This window comes from Oryctolagus cuniculus, chromosome 1 (assembly GCF_964237555.1).
Source record: "Oryctolagus cuniculus chromosome 1, mOryCun1.1, whole genome shotgun sequence".
Classification (NCBI taxonomy): Eukaryota; Metazoa; Chordata; class Mammalia; order Lagomorpha; family Leporidae; genus Oryctolagus; species Oryctolagus cuniculus.
In genome coordinates, this window is record NC_091432.1 from 1,812,597 (window position 1) to 1,825,672 (window position 13,076).

Consider the following 13,076-nt stretch of genomic DNA (forward strand, 5'->3'; position numbering starts at 1 on the left):
GGAGGCACTGGGGTGAGGGAGGACAGGAGTCGGGGGCAGGGGGAGGCACAGAGGCTCAGGGACTCCAGGACTCAGAGGACAATGAGACCAGTGCCATGACTGCAGCAGTGTGGGGAGTGACATTCTTGAAGGACTGCGGGGTGCAGCTCGCGTTCCACAGTGAGAGAGCACAGAGATACCGGGACATGGGCCCCCATCCCCGCGGGCTTCTTAATGAACTCCCAGTATCCTGAGCCCGGGTGGGTTCTTGCCTAATGTCCACAGAAGAATTCTGAGCGCTGGCAGAAACGAACACGGCACGTGGCTGGTGTTTCAGCTTTTATTCCGTGGAGAAATGCACAGGAGAGGGAGGGCCCTGCTCAGAGGGGGGAATTCTGGATTCACCGGGCACCAGGAGCCTCGTGGAGGAGCGCAGGCCAGGAAGCGTGGGCGGGTGGGCCGAATGCCCGGCACCCGGGAGGCCCAGGGCAGCCAGCGCCTGCAATGGCAAAGGAGAAAAAAAAAAAAGCTGGGTCCACCATGTCCCAGGCCTTTATACTTTAATCCACTTCCAGAGGGGAGTGGTTCATTAGCCTGATGGGCAGGTGGGCACACAGGTTGTCAGGTCAGGGCCTGGGGTCACACAGTAGGGTGAAGGCCTGGTCTTCCAGCTCACAAACCTCATCAATTCTATCCCATATGGCTGCCTACAACAACAGGACTCAGAATTGGTCACAGAGGTGCACTACACCTGGCCTGTTCCTGTGGCCAAGGAAGCTTATATCTACAGGAGCACCCCTAGCTGGGTGGTGGGGGAGGCACCGTCTGCACCTGTCCAGGACTTCCCTGGTGTCGGGGTGCAGGGGGAACCCCAGGGAGGCTGCCTTCAGGGTGGGGCCCTGAGAGGCCCTGGAGTTGATGAGAGGCATCGCTCACTGAGAACAGGAGAGGCCGCGAGTCCACGGTGAGAGCCCTGGACTCTCCTCGGTCGGGAGACTCTGCTGCCCTCAGCTGGGGCCTGAAGACCCGAGGGAGGGGCTCAGGGGTGGGGACGCAGCTCCTGTCACTGTGTGGGGAGTGAGGTCGCAGGGCTGATCTGAGCTCAGTACCAGCTCCTCACACCTGCACTGCAGCCACGGGGCTCCGACCACGGCACTGGGGGCAGCAGGGCTGGCGGAAGCCGGACTAGGAGCAGCCACAGCTGGAGCAGGAGCAGGCGGGCACACAGCAGCACACGGGCTTGCAGCAGCACACGGGCACACAGCAGCTGGACTGGGAGCAGCAGGGTTTGCAACAGCTGGACTGGCCACAGCTGGACTGCGAGCAGCAGGGTTTGCAACAGCTGCACTGGCAACAGCTGGACTGGCCACAGCTGGACTGGGAGCAGCAGGGTTTGCAGCACCTGGACTGGTAACAGCTGGACTGGGAGCAGCAGGGTTTGCAACAGCTGGACTGGCCACAACTGGACTGGGAGCAGCAGGGTTTGCTGCAGCTGGACTGGCAGCAGGCACTGGAGCCACAGCTGGAGGAGCAGGCGGGCACACAGCAGCACACGGGCTTGCAGCAGCACACGGGCACACAGCAGCTGGAGCCGCAGCCCCCACAGCTGGAGCCGCAGCCCCCGGAACAGCCAGAGCAGCCCATGGTTCTGGAGGTGGAGGGGAGTGGTCGCAGGAGCAGGTGCAGAGGGAGGTGTCTGTGTGGCTCCTCCCCTGCTGGGCCCTTTATATGCCTGCCCCTTGCTCCTGAGAGGCACAGGCCACCTTCCTGGTGTCTATTTTTGTATGTTCCCCAGGGAATTGCGTGTCATTTAAAATAATAGAAACACTGCCTGTCCCGTGACATTCTTCCTATTAAACATTGTTTCCCTCCCTAAGGCGTCACGGTGCATCCCCTCCCAGCTGTGGGGTCCCGGTGAGAGCCTAGCCTTGAGGCTTCTTGGTGAGTCCAGAGGTTCCCCCCTCCCTGGTGCTCTAATGCAGGGACCAGTGTTTCCTCCTTGCCACACTGTAAGATTCCTGCCCTGATGGGCGGGGCCAGAGGTGGGCGTGGGCCCCACCCAGGACTCCCCAGACTCAGCTCTGGAGGTGGGCATGGGGACAACTCTGGCCTCTACGTCCTCACTCTCTCCGTGTCTTCGGCTTTGGAGGTCCGAGTCCCTGCAGAAGTCCTTGCTCTGATGCCCCAGCCTCTCTGCTCCTCTCCCCGTTGTGCCCGCCGCTTCCACCGCCTACACAAGGAGCTGCGGGTCTCAGGGCGCTGCCCGTGCTGTGTGTGCTGAGACCGCCACGTGGACCAACCTCCCAGAGTCAGAGAGCACACAGGACCCGACTCCAGGGACGGCGCGGACATCAGTTACGCTGAAACTGTTACAAGGAGATGTTGCAGTTTGTGTAAAGACGGATTTTACCATTTCTGATGGAGACCATTTCCAGGTGGTTAATAACATGTTAATACACACTTTCAAAATCCTCATGGTAGTAACAGAACATCAACTTCGATCTTGGGTCAGTGTAACTTTGCATTAACACTCAACCTTCAGAGAACTCTGCAAACAATATTGAAAATCGTAACTTTCCTTCTAGGATTAATTACTCTCACACTTAGTGTGAGTTGCTCACACCTTTCTAAAGTTAAACTCAGGGCCGGCCCTGTGGCACAGGGGTTAACGCCCTGGCCCCAAGTGTTGGCATCCCACATGGCCACTGGTTTGAGTCCCAGCTGCTCTTCTTCCAATCCAGCTCTCTGCTATGGCTGAGAAACCAGTAGAAGATGGCCCATGACCTTGTGCCCCTGCATCCACCAGGGAAACCCGGAAGATGCTCCTGGCTCCTGGCTTCGGGTTAGCGCAGCTCAGGCTGTTGCAGCCTACTGGGGAGTGAACCAGTGGATGGAGACCTCTCTCTCTCTCTCTCTCTCTCTCTCTCTCTCTCTCTCATTTTCTGTTTCTGCCTCTCTCTGTAACTCTTTCAAATAAATAAAATAAATCTTTAAAAAAAAAGAAAGTGAAAGTTAAACCCTCGCACCTGTCATGTCGTCCTGAGTTGCCATGGATGCACAGCCTGTGAGCACACACGTTCAGGAGCCCAACAGTCGTCCTTACAGCAGTGAAGGTGCTAAGGGCACACACGTTCCCTTTGCGCAGGTGTACTTAGCAACGACGCTGGATGACGTAAGACCCTGAGATACGCATGAGTACCACGCCGTCATCTGGATGATCTTAAGGTCAAATTGAGACCTCCATGTTCTAAGTAACGGCCAAGGACAAACCCACCTGGACAGCACACACAGACACTAGTGCGTGTTGGCAGCTTTGGAAAGATCTTCATGCTTGAAGGAAACACGTTTGGACACATCACCAAGGACTCAGGCGAACCGAGCGAACCCAGCGGACCCACGGGCGGCAGGACTCACCCACTCTGGAAGCTGCTTGCCGGGCTTCCTGTGTCAGCACCACAAAGGCTGCACACACAGAGCTTGCTCTCATCCCTGTAAGCCCACTCTGTCTGGACAGCAGCCTGAACACAGCACAGCTCCCACATGGGGCAGAGCCTTGAAATGCACGCTCCGTAACCTGAATCCACTCAGACAGCTGTGGTGTAGCAAATTCAAAGTCTCGTCCTTTGAGGGTTCCTGGGATCCGACGGGGAACCTCAAAGTGGGAGACGCGGTTCGGAGTCCGTAGTTCAACCTGGGGACTTGAACCAGGCTGCGGCCAGGTCTGATCAGAGGGAAGGGAACCTCTCACGCATGAGAAACAGAGATCACACAGACACCTTGTTTTTTCACGATTTATTTTATTTAGGTGAAGACAGAGTAACAGAGAGAGAGGTAGATAAAGAGAGACAGAGAGAAATAAGGAGAAGTCTCCACCCGCTGGTGCACTCCCCAGTGGCCTGCAACAGCTAGAGTTGCGAGTTTCCGAAGTCAGGAGCCAGGAGCTTCTTCAGGGTCTCCCCTGTGTGTACCAGAGGCCCACACACTTGGGCCATCTTAAGTGCTTTGCCAAGCGAAAGCAGAGAACTGAGACAGGGAGTCCTGGGTGGGGTCAACCCTGCACCATTGGCCCCACCCACAAGGCAGCATTCTCAGGGCATAGCAAGGAGGAAACACTGGTCCCTGCATTAGAGCACCAGGGAGGGGGGAACCTCTGGACTCAGCCAGAAACCTCAAGGCTAGGCGATCACCGGGAACCCACAGCTGGAGGGCGCTGCACCATGACGCCTTAGGGAGGGAAACAATGTTTAATAGGAAGAATGTCACAGGTCAGGCAGTGTTTTTGTTATTTTAAATGACACGCAATTCCCTGGGGAACATACAAAAATAGACACCAGGAAGGAGGCCTGTGCCTCTCAGGAGCAAGGGGCAGGCATATAAAGGGCCCAGCAGGGGAGGTGCCACACAGACACCTCCCTCTGCACCTGCTCCTGCGACCACTCCCCTCCACCTCCAGAACCATGGGCTGCTCTGGCTGTTCCGGGGGCTGCGGCTCCAGCTGTGGGGGCTGCGGCTCCAGCTGCTGTGTGCCCGTGTGCTGCTGCAAGCCCGTGTGCTGCTGTGTGCCCGCCTGCTCCTCCAGCTGTGGCTCCAGTGCCTGCTGCCAGTCCAGCTGCAGCAAACCCTGCTGCTCCCAGTCCAGCTGCTGCCAGTCCAGCTGTTGCAAACCCTGCTGCTCCCAGTCCAGCTGTGGCCAGTCCAGCTGTTGCAAACCCTGCTGCTCCCAGTCCAGCTGTGGCCAGTCCAGCTGCTGCAAACCCTGCTGCTCCCAGTCCAGCTGCTGCAAGTCCAGCTGCTGCAAACCCTGCTGCTCCCAGTCCAGCTGCTGTGTGCCCGTGTGTTGCTGCAAGCCCGTGTGCTGCTGTGTGCCCACCTGCTCCTCCAGCTGTGGCTCCTGTGGGGGCTGTGGCTCCTGTGGGGGCAGCCAGGGCAGCTGTGGCTCCTGTGGGGGCAGCCAGGGCAGCTGTGGCTCCAGCTGCTGTGTGCCCGTGTGCTGCTGCAAGCCCGTGTGCTGCTGTGTGCCCGCCTGCTCCTGCTCCAGCTGTGGCTGCTCCTAGTCCGGCTTCCGCCAGCCCTGCTGCCCCCAGTGCCGTGGTCGGAGCCCCGTGGCTCCAGTGCAGGTGTGAGGAGCTGGCACTGAGCTCAGATCAGCCCTGCGACCTCACTCCCCACACAGTGACAGGAGCTGCGTCCCCACCCCTGAGCCCCTCCCTCGGGTCTTCAGGCCCCAGCTGAGGGCAGCAGAGTCCCCTGACCAAGGGGCGTCCAGGGCTCTCACCGTGGACTCACGGCCTCTCCTGTTCTCAGGGAGCGATGCCTCTCATCAACTCCACGGCATCCCAGGGCCCCACCCTGCAGGCAGCCTCCCTGTGGTTCCCGCCGCATCCCGACACCCAAGCAGATTGAGGGGCTGGAGACAGATGGTGACTCCCACCCTCAGGCTGGGACCCTCTTGAGACAGAAGTCTCCTTCACCACTCAACAGGCCAGGTCTAGGGCACACTCTTGGCCCAGTGGGTACCTGCGCTCTCTGATGCTGTCTGTTGAACACGAGCTGTCCCCCAGGGTCCTTCAATAAACTCGCTCCCCACACTGCTGCTGTCTCGCCCTGGTCTCATTGTCCTCTGAGTCCTGGAGTCCCCGAGACTCTGTGCCTCCCCCTGTCTTCGAGGCTCCTGTCCTCACTCACCCCCCACTGTCCTCGCTTCCTGTCCCTCCTCTAACCAGCACCTGGGCACCTGCCACAAGGCCAGCTGCTCAGTGGACCCGCTAGCAGGACCAGCACTGCACCTGCTACAAGGATCTGGCCCTGTGGAGAGTATAGAAACTGAGGCCAGCAAGGAGGGGGTTGGAAATTCACTGAGTCATAGGGTCAGCTGTGGCACAGCTATTAAGACTGCACTGGGGGGGCCGGTGCTGTGGTGCAGGGGATAAAAGCCCTGGCCTGAAGTGCCGGCTTCCCATATTGGCGCCGGTTCTTGTCCCGGCTGCTCCTCTTCTGATCCAGCTCTCTGCTAAGGCGTGGGAAAGCAGTGGAGGATGACCCAAGTCCTTGGGCCCCTGTGCCCACGTGCAATACCCAGAAGAAGCTCCTGGCTCCTGACTTCGGATTGGCACAGCTCTGGCTGTTGCGGCTATCTGGGAGTGAACCAGTGGATGGAAGACCTCTCTCTCTGTTTCCACCTCTCTCTGTAACTCTGTCTTTCAAAGAAATAAAATAAATCTTGAGACAAAAAAATCCTCACTGTGGACCCTGCACCCCGTGTCAGAGCCGTCCGAGTCCCAGCTCAGCTTCCAATCAGCTCCGGCCACTCTGCGTGGGTGACGGCACAGACCTGGGCTCCTGCCCCCACACGGAGGCTGGATTCATTGCTGCTTCCTGGTTAGGCCGGGCCCAGCCCTGGATGTGGGCAGGGAGTCAGCGGCTGGCAGACGTCTGTCTGTCTGTGTGTCTGTCTGTGTGCCTTTCAGATGAATAAAGAGGCAGCAGGAACGAGAAAGTGCTGCGCCAGAAGCAAGCAGCAGAGGCAGAGGAGCTCCCAGGGCGCAGGAGGCCCCGCGGCACTGCCTGGGCAGGGAGAGTCCAGAGTCCCCGCCTGTGTGGCTGCGCAGCCTCCTGGGCGCCCGGCAGGGTCTGCACGGGAGGTCCTCGCCTGCTTCCCCTCCTGAGCTGCTGCCGAGACCTGAGGGCCTGGAGGGTCCGTTCTGTGCTGTCCTCGAGGTCTCCCTCGGCCCCGGGGTCGCAGTTCAAGTAGCTGAAAGTCAAACAGAACACAGTTCATGGGTGCAGGACCGGGGGTTCAGGGGTGCTCTATCCATCCTCACACAGCCTGGGGTCCCGGCAGCCACAGGAGCACAGGGGGACAAGCGCTGTCGGACTAGGAGCACCCGCCGGGTGCTGTCACCCAGGCCAGCGCCTGGTCTGGACCCAGGATCTCCTGCTGCGTGCCGGGTCTGTACCACCTCCTGACCCCGGGTGGCTCTGCTGAGAGAAATGTGTCGTCTCCCCGTGCAGGAGGGGACGGGCCTGCGGTCAGGGGGCAGAAGGCCTGCTCACCGGATCGGGGACCACAACTGTCACTCACACCCTTGCCAGTCCTGCCCCTGCTCCCCCTGCCTCCTCCTCTATGTGTGTGACGACCTCTCTTCTCTGAAAAGGGCACTGAGTGACACAACAGCCACCATGTTACCCAGGTAACCACACTCAACCTTTAAACCTGGGACCGGCCTGTGGCTTAGGGGACACTGCCACCACCCACAAGGCTGGCACCCACGTGGCGATGGTTCCAGTCCAGGCTGCTCCAGTTCCTACCCAGCTCCCTGCTCATGCGCCTGGGAATTGCACTGGAAGATGCCCAAGTCCATGGGCCCCCATCGCCCACATAGGAGGCCCCGATGAAGGTCCAGGCCCTGGCTTCTGCCTGGCCCAGCCCTGTGCACTGGGGCCATCTGGGGATTGAACCGGCAGAAGGCAGATCTCTCTCTGGGAGCCCCTCTCTGTAACTCTGACTTTCACAATAAATACATCATTTATTTAAAAAAAAAAACCGATATAACTGTATTTCTTAAGATTCTCTCAGTATAAGTTAACATTCTCTCCTTTGCACTAAAGCAATGTTCACAGACACTGGGGTTCCACGTGGACCCGGGTTCTGGCGGGGTCACCTGGGCTACTCCCACCCCCGGAACGCCCACTTCTGTCCCACAGGCAAAACCCTTCACCCCACCCCCAGCACCATCCCCTGTCAGCCATGGCGGCCTGGACCTGACCTCACCCCGCACCTGCCCCAGGCCGTGGTCTAAATCCTCTGCCCTCGCCCAGGTGGGACTCTGGACGTCACCGCCTGGAGCCGTCCCTCCCCCGTGAGTCTGGAACCAGAAGCTGAGTTCCTGCGTGCAAGCGCACGGCAGGAGGGCGCAAGGGCGTCCTCCCTGGGGAGAGCTCGGGGAGCCAGGGGGCAGCCAGGCCCCAGGAGCTCCACACAACCGGGCGCTCCCGCAGCCACACCCGGGGGCCTTGGAGGCCCCGCGCCCAGCTCGGCGCCATCTCTCCCTCCTGCCCTGAAGCTGGCGGCCACGGCTGTGGGGTCTGGGCCAGGTCCTGCCTGTAGCGTCTCCCAGGCCATCCTGTCTCTGGTCCTCCCGTCCAAGCCACGGGGGTGCCCTGATGGTCTGATCGGGGTGCCTGGGCTCTAATAACGGCCTTTCTGTCCCAGTCTCCTGGCCAAGCCTGTCGCATCCACGTCTGCACCGACCCTGCCTTGAGGCCACGTGGGCTTTTTCTGTAAAGACCTCCCAGGCCTCCAGCCTCACCGTCTGCCTCCGTGCGAGGCCACGGCCACGAGTTGCAGGAGCTTTGCTCAGGGACCCGCGCAGGGGAGTTGGAAGCTGCCCCTCCTCCGGCTGCCTTGGCCATGACCGCGGCGTGGTGGCGGGTGTCCCGGAAGTGCACGGCTGAGTCCTGCAGCCCGGGCGTCTCCAGCGGGGCAGCCGCGCCGCCCTCCTCGGAGCTGCAGGGCAGAGCTGGTGCTTCGCCTCCGTCCACTGCGGTGGCCCCGCTCTGCACCGCCCTGGCCGAGGCCCTCCTGCGGCTCTGCCCATGCCTCTGCCCCTTCTCAGGACTCCCGGGATGCCCCGTGCAGGCCCCCTGGCCACCCATCCCCTCCCGCTATGCGGGTGGGCACCTTGCCCAGAACAAGCTCTCATACAGGGCTCAGCCTGGCCCAGCCCTGGGGCCCAGTCAGGACTTGGAGTGGGCGGTGCTCGGGGCCACCGCCAGCCCTCCCAGCGCCCACGGCTACACGGGCAGTCTTCGCCCCGCAGCCTCGGTGGCGCCGTGATGAACCTGCCCGCGTGGTCTGCTCGCTGTTCCCAGAATCCCTCACGCATACACACAGGGTCTCTTCATGCCGTTTCCATGAAAGCGTTTTGTGTGCGTGGTGTGCACACGATGGAGCGTGTAACTGTGCGGGCACTTGGGTGTGTACATGGTGTGTATGCCTGTGCGTGAAGGGTGGTCATGGTGTGTGTGGAGTGGGTGTGGCGTGTGCATGTGTATGGTGTGCGCACTCTCGCATGTGGAGTGTGTGAGGATGTAACGTGGAGAGTGTGTGTGAGCTCTGTGTGTCTCTGTACAGCGCATGTGCCAATACTGTGTGTCGTGTGTGCAGTGTGTGCTCCATGTGTGTGTGGCATGTATGCTGTGTGATGGACTGGTACTGATGGATGCACACAAAAAGGCATAGTGTGTGTACAGTGTGTATATGATGTGTGTGTGCTATCCGTGTACAGTGTGTGTACTGTGTGTGTACAGTGTTTGCATAATGTGTGTGCTGTGTGTATATAGTATGTGTATAAGGTGTGTATTGTGTGTATACAGTATGTGTATGATGTGTGTGTTCTGTGTGTATACAGTGTGTACATAATATGTGCACAGTGTGTGTATAAAGTGTGTGTGCTGTGTATATAAAGTGTGTGTATGATGTGTGTATACAGTGTGTGTATAATGTGTGTGCCGCAGGTGTCTCCCCTATTTCCCTTGGTCCCATAGAGACCTGGAAAATCCTCCACCTTATGCTATATTTCCTTTTTTTAAATATTTATTTTAAGTTTTGAAAGACAGAGTTACAGAGAAAGATACAGAGAGAGAGAGAGGTCTTCCATCCACTGGTTCACTCCTCACATGGCCACAATGGCCAAGACTGTCCCAATCCAAAGCCAGCAGCCAGGAGATTATCCAGGTTTCCCACGCAGGTGCAGGGGCCCAAGGACTTGGGCCATCCCACACTGTTTCCCAGGCCATCGGAAGGGAGCTGAATTGGAAGAGGAGGAGGGAACCGGTGCCCATATCAGATGCCGGAGCTACAGACCAGGGCTTTAACCCACTGTGCCGCAAAGCTGGCCCCAACCTGCTATTATATATTCTCAGTGCCGTCGGCTGATGATCTAATGGCCTCCCCAAGGCCTCCAGATGCAGGGCCGTGTCACCTGCACCCACACGGAGCTCCAGGGCCGTCTCACCTCCACCCACACGGAGCTCCCAGGCAGCTTTCTCAACCCTTAGCGCATCTCTCCCTTGTGAGGTGCCCAGCATCTCCCATGGCCACGACCACACGGTGCCCACGTCCCTGCATCACGTCCTGCTAATCACCCTCACGTCGCTCCCCTGCTCGAAGCTCACAGGCCTCCGGGCTGCACCTGGGCCTTCCCTCTGCTCAGCCCAAGCCCCGGGCTCAGCACCCAGGGAGCGTCTCAGTTCCCAGGAGGAGCCGCTGCCTGCTCCCTGCCTCTCCAGCCCCGCCCCCGCCCTGGCCCTGCTCCTGTGTCCCTCTGTGACCTGGGTGTGCAGGATCCCCCAGCCCTGAGATCCCCGAGGAGAGAGTGTGGGTCCAGCTGGCCCAGCCCCCACTAGCTGGCCGCGTGGCAGGTGCCCAGGTGCTGCTGCAGGTGCTGACGGGCAGAGAAGGCACTGGGATGAGCGAGGACAGGAGCCTCGGGGGCAGGGGGAGGCACAGAGGCTCGGGGACTCCAGGACTCAGACGACAATGAGACCAGCGCGTGACAGCAGCAGTGTGGGGAGCGAGTTTATTGAAGGACCCTGGGGGACAGCTCGAGTTCAACAGACAGCATCAGAGAGCACAGGTCCCTACTGGGCAAGGGGCAGCCCTAGACCTGGCCTGTTCCTGTTCCAAGGTGACTTCAGGCTACAGAAGTATCCCAGGCTGGGGCAGCACTGACTGCCACAGGCCCAGGACTTCCCTGGTGTCGGGGTGCAGGGGGAACCCCAGGGAGGCTGCCTTCAGGGTGGGGCCCTGAGAGGCCGTGGAGTTGATGAGAGGCATCGCTCACTGAGAACAGGAGAGGCCGCGAGTCCAAGGTGAGAGCCCTGGACGCCCCACGGTTGGGGGACTCTGCTGCCCTCAGCTGGGGCCTGAAGACCCGGGGGGAGGGGTTCAGGTGTGGGGACACAGTTCCAGTCACTGTGTGGGGAGTGAGGTCGCAGGGCTGATCTGAGCTCAGTGCCAGCTCCTCACACCTGCACTGGAGCCACGGGGCTCCGACCACGGCACTGGGGGCAGCAGGGCTGGCGGCAGCCGGACTAGGAGCAGCCACAGCTGGAGCAGGAGCAGGCGGGCACACAGCAGCACACGGGCTTGCAGCAGCACACGGGCACACAGCAGCTGGAGCCACAGCTGCCCTGGCTGCCCCCACAGGAGCCACAGCTGGCCTGGCTGCCCCCACAGGTGCCACAGCCCCCACAGGAGCCACAGCTGGAGGAGCAGGCGGGCACACAGCAGCACACGGGCTTGCAGCAACACACGGGCACACAGCAGCTGGACTGGGAGCAGCAGGGTTTGCAACAGCTGGACTGGCAACAGCTGGACTGGGAGTAGCAGGGTTTGCAGCAGCTGGACTTGCAGCAGCTGGACTGGGAGCAGCACGGTTTGCAACAGCTGGACTGGCAACAGCTGGACTGGGAGCAGCAGGGTTTGCAACAGCTGGACTGGGAGCAGCTGGACTGGGAGCAGCAGGGCTTGCAACAGCTGGACTGGCCACAGCTGGACTGCGAGCAGCAGGGTTTGCAGCAGCTGGACTGGCAGCAGGCACTGGAGCCACAGCTGGAGGAGCAGGAGGGCACACAGCAGCACACGGGCTTGCAGCAGCACACGGGCACACAGCAGCTGGAGCCACAGCCCCCACAGCTGGAGCCGCAGCCCCCGGAACAGCCAGAGCAGCCCATGGTTCTGGAGGTGAGTGCAGGTGGAGGAGGAGTGGTCGGAGGAGCAGGTGAGGAGGGAGGGGTCTGTGGAGGCTGCTCTCCCGGAGCTTTTATTTCCCAGCCGGCACCTGGCCCTGGCACCTGCCACTTCCTCGTGTGTGTTTACGTCACGTTCTTGGCACGTTCTGTGTGTCCTCTACTTAAAAATAGAGGCTATGCCTGTAGCATGATTGCCCCTCTGCTGTGGTCTCTGCTCCCTGGACAGGTGCAGCGTCGGCTGCTGTTCAGCCAGGGCCGGCTCGGTGCTAACTCCCGAGTGCTCTCTCCGTCTGCCTGCCTGTCTGTCTGCTCTGTGCTCGGCTGCTATGGGGACATTCTTGTGAGTCTGGGAGGTGTTGGGGTGTCTCGTGGACCCAGCTCCCCAATCCTAGCCCCCTGCAGGCCCTCTGCCATGTTCCCTGGCTCCCTGCTCCCCCTCCCCTGCACCTGCGTCCTGCCAGGAACAGTCAGTGAGCACAGCCGCAGAACGCGCTGGCCCAAGCCGCCACCGCTGCCGCCCCCACCCCAGCCCTGCCCTGCCCTGCCCTGCCCTGCCCTGCCTGTACTTCAGCGGCACAGCCGCGTGTCCCTCTCAGCTCTCCCCTTCTGTCAGCCATCGTGTGGAGAGTGATGGCTCTCTGCCCTCGCCCCATCTGGGATCCGGGCATCACCAGGGGAGGCCCTGGGTTTGCTTATCCCGCCTGCCGACCCCCACGCCGCCCACCCCCCGGCACGGTCCCTGGAGCTCCTCCTGACCCACCTCGTAGCCGGCCCCAGTGTCCGCCCCCGCTCGGGCAGGTGCCCCTCCCCCGCTTCTCCCTTGGAGAGCTCCCTGTGGGTCCTCCGCCCACTCCTCCAGTCTGCCCCCCCCCAGATCCACGGAGCCCTGTCCACGTCCACAGCGGTCAGCGGGTCGCCCTGCTGTGTTTTGCGGATCCCTTGTCTGTGGGGAACGCATCCTTAGTGACTTCCTGTGGGAGGGGCCGGCGGGTGCCCCCTTTAGACATCGGGTAGAGTAGAGCATCTCAGTGCCCACGGAACCTGAAGACCCTCCCCTGGGCCGTGGCTCTGCGCTGGGCGGGTTTCCCAGACCGGATGATCCTTCTGCTTTCTTCCGGCTGTTGGCACCGCCGACCCCGAGCAAGCCGATGCCCGCGCACGGCTGTTCTTGCGCACGGCCTCTGCCTTTCTCTCTGGAAGCTTCTAGGGTTCTCTCGTGGACACACAACTCTGTGATGTGACCCAGTGCGCCCTGGCTCATGGGGCCTGGGTCTGTGTTTTCCTTGCTGTTTGCTGCTGGCCGGTGGCGTGGAACACGGAGGTGACTACCAGGAGCCCGGCCT

At 60.8% G+C, this 13,076-nt stretch overlaps 1 long non-coding RNA gene across 1 annotated transcript; it reads right to left on the reverse strand.

Annotated features, from left to right (window-relative positions):
* Window positions 1-301: 301 nt before the first annotated feature.
* Window positions 302-1,602, reverse strand: LOC138846825 (uncharacterized). Its single transcript, XR_011384342.1, has 2 exons — window positions 1,102-1,602; window positions 302-478 (listed from the first exon to the last, which is right to left on the reverse strand). It is a non-coding gene; the product is annotated as an uncharacterized lncRNA (long non-coding RNA).
* Window positions 1,603-13,076: the final 11,474 nt, after the last annotated feature.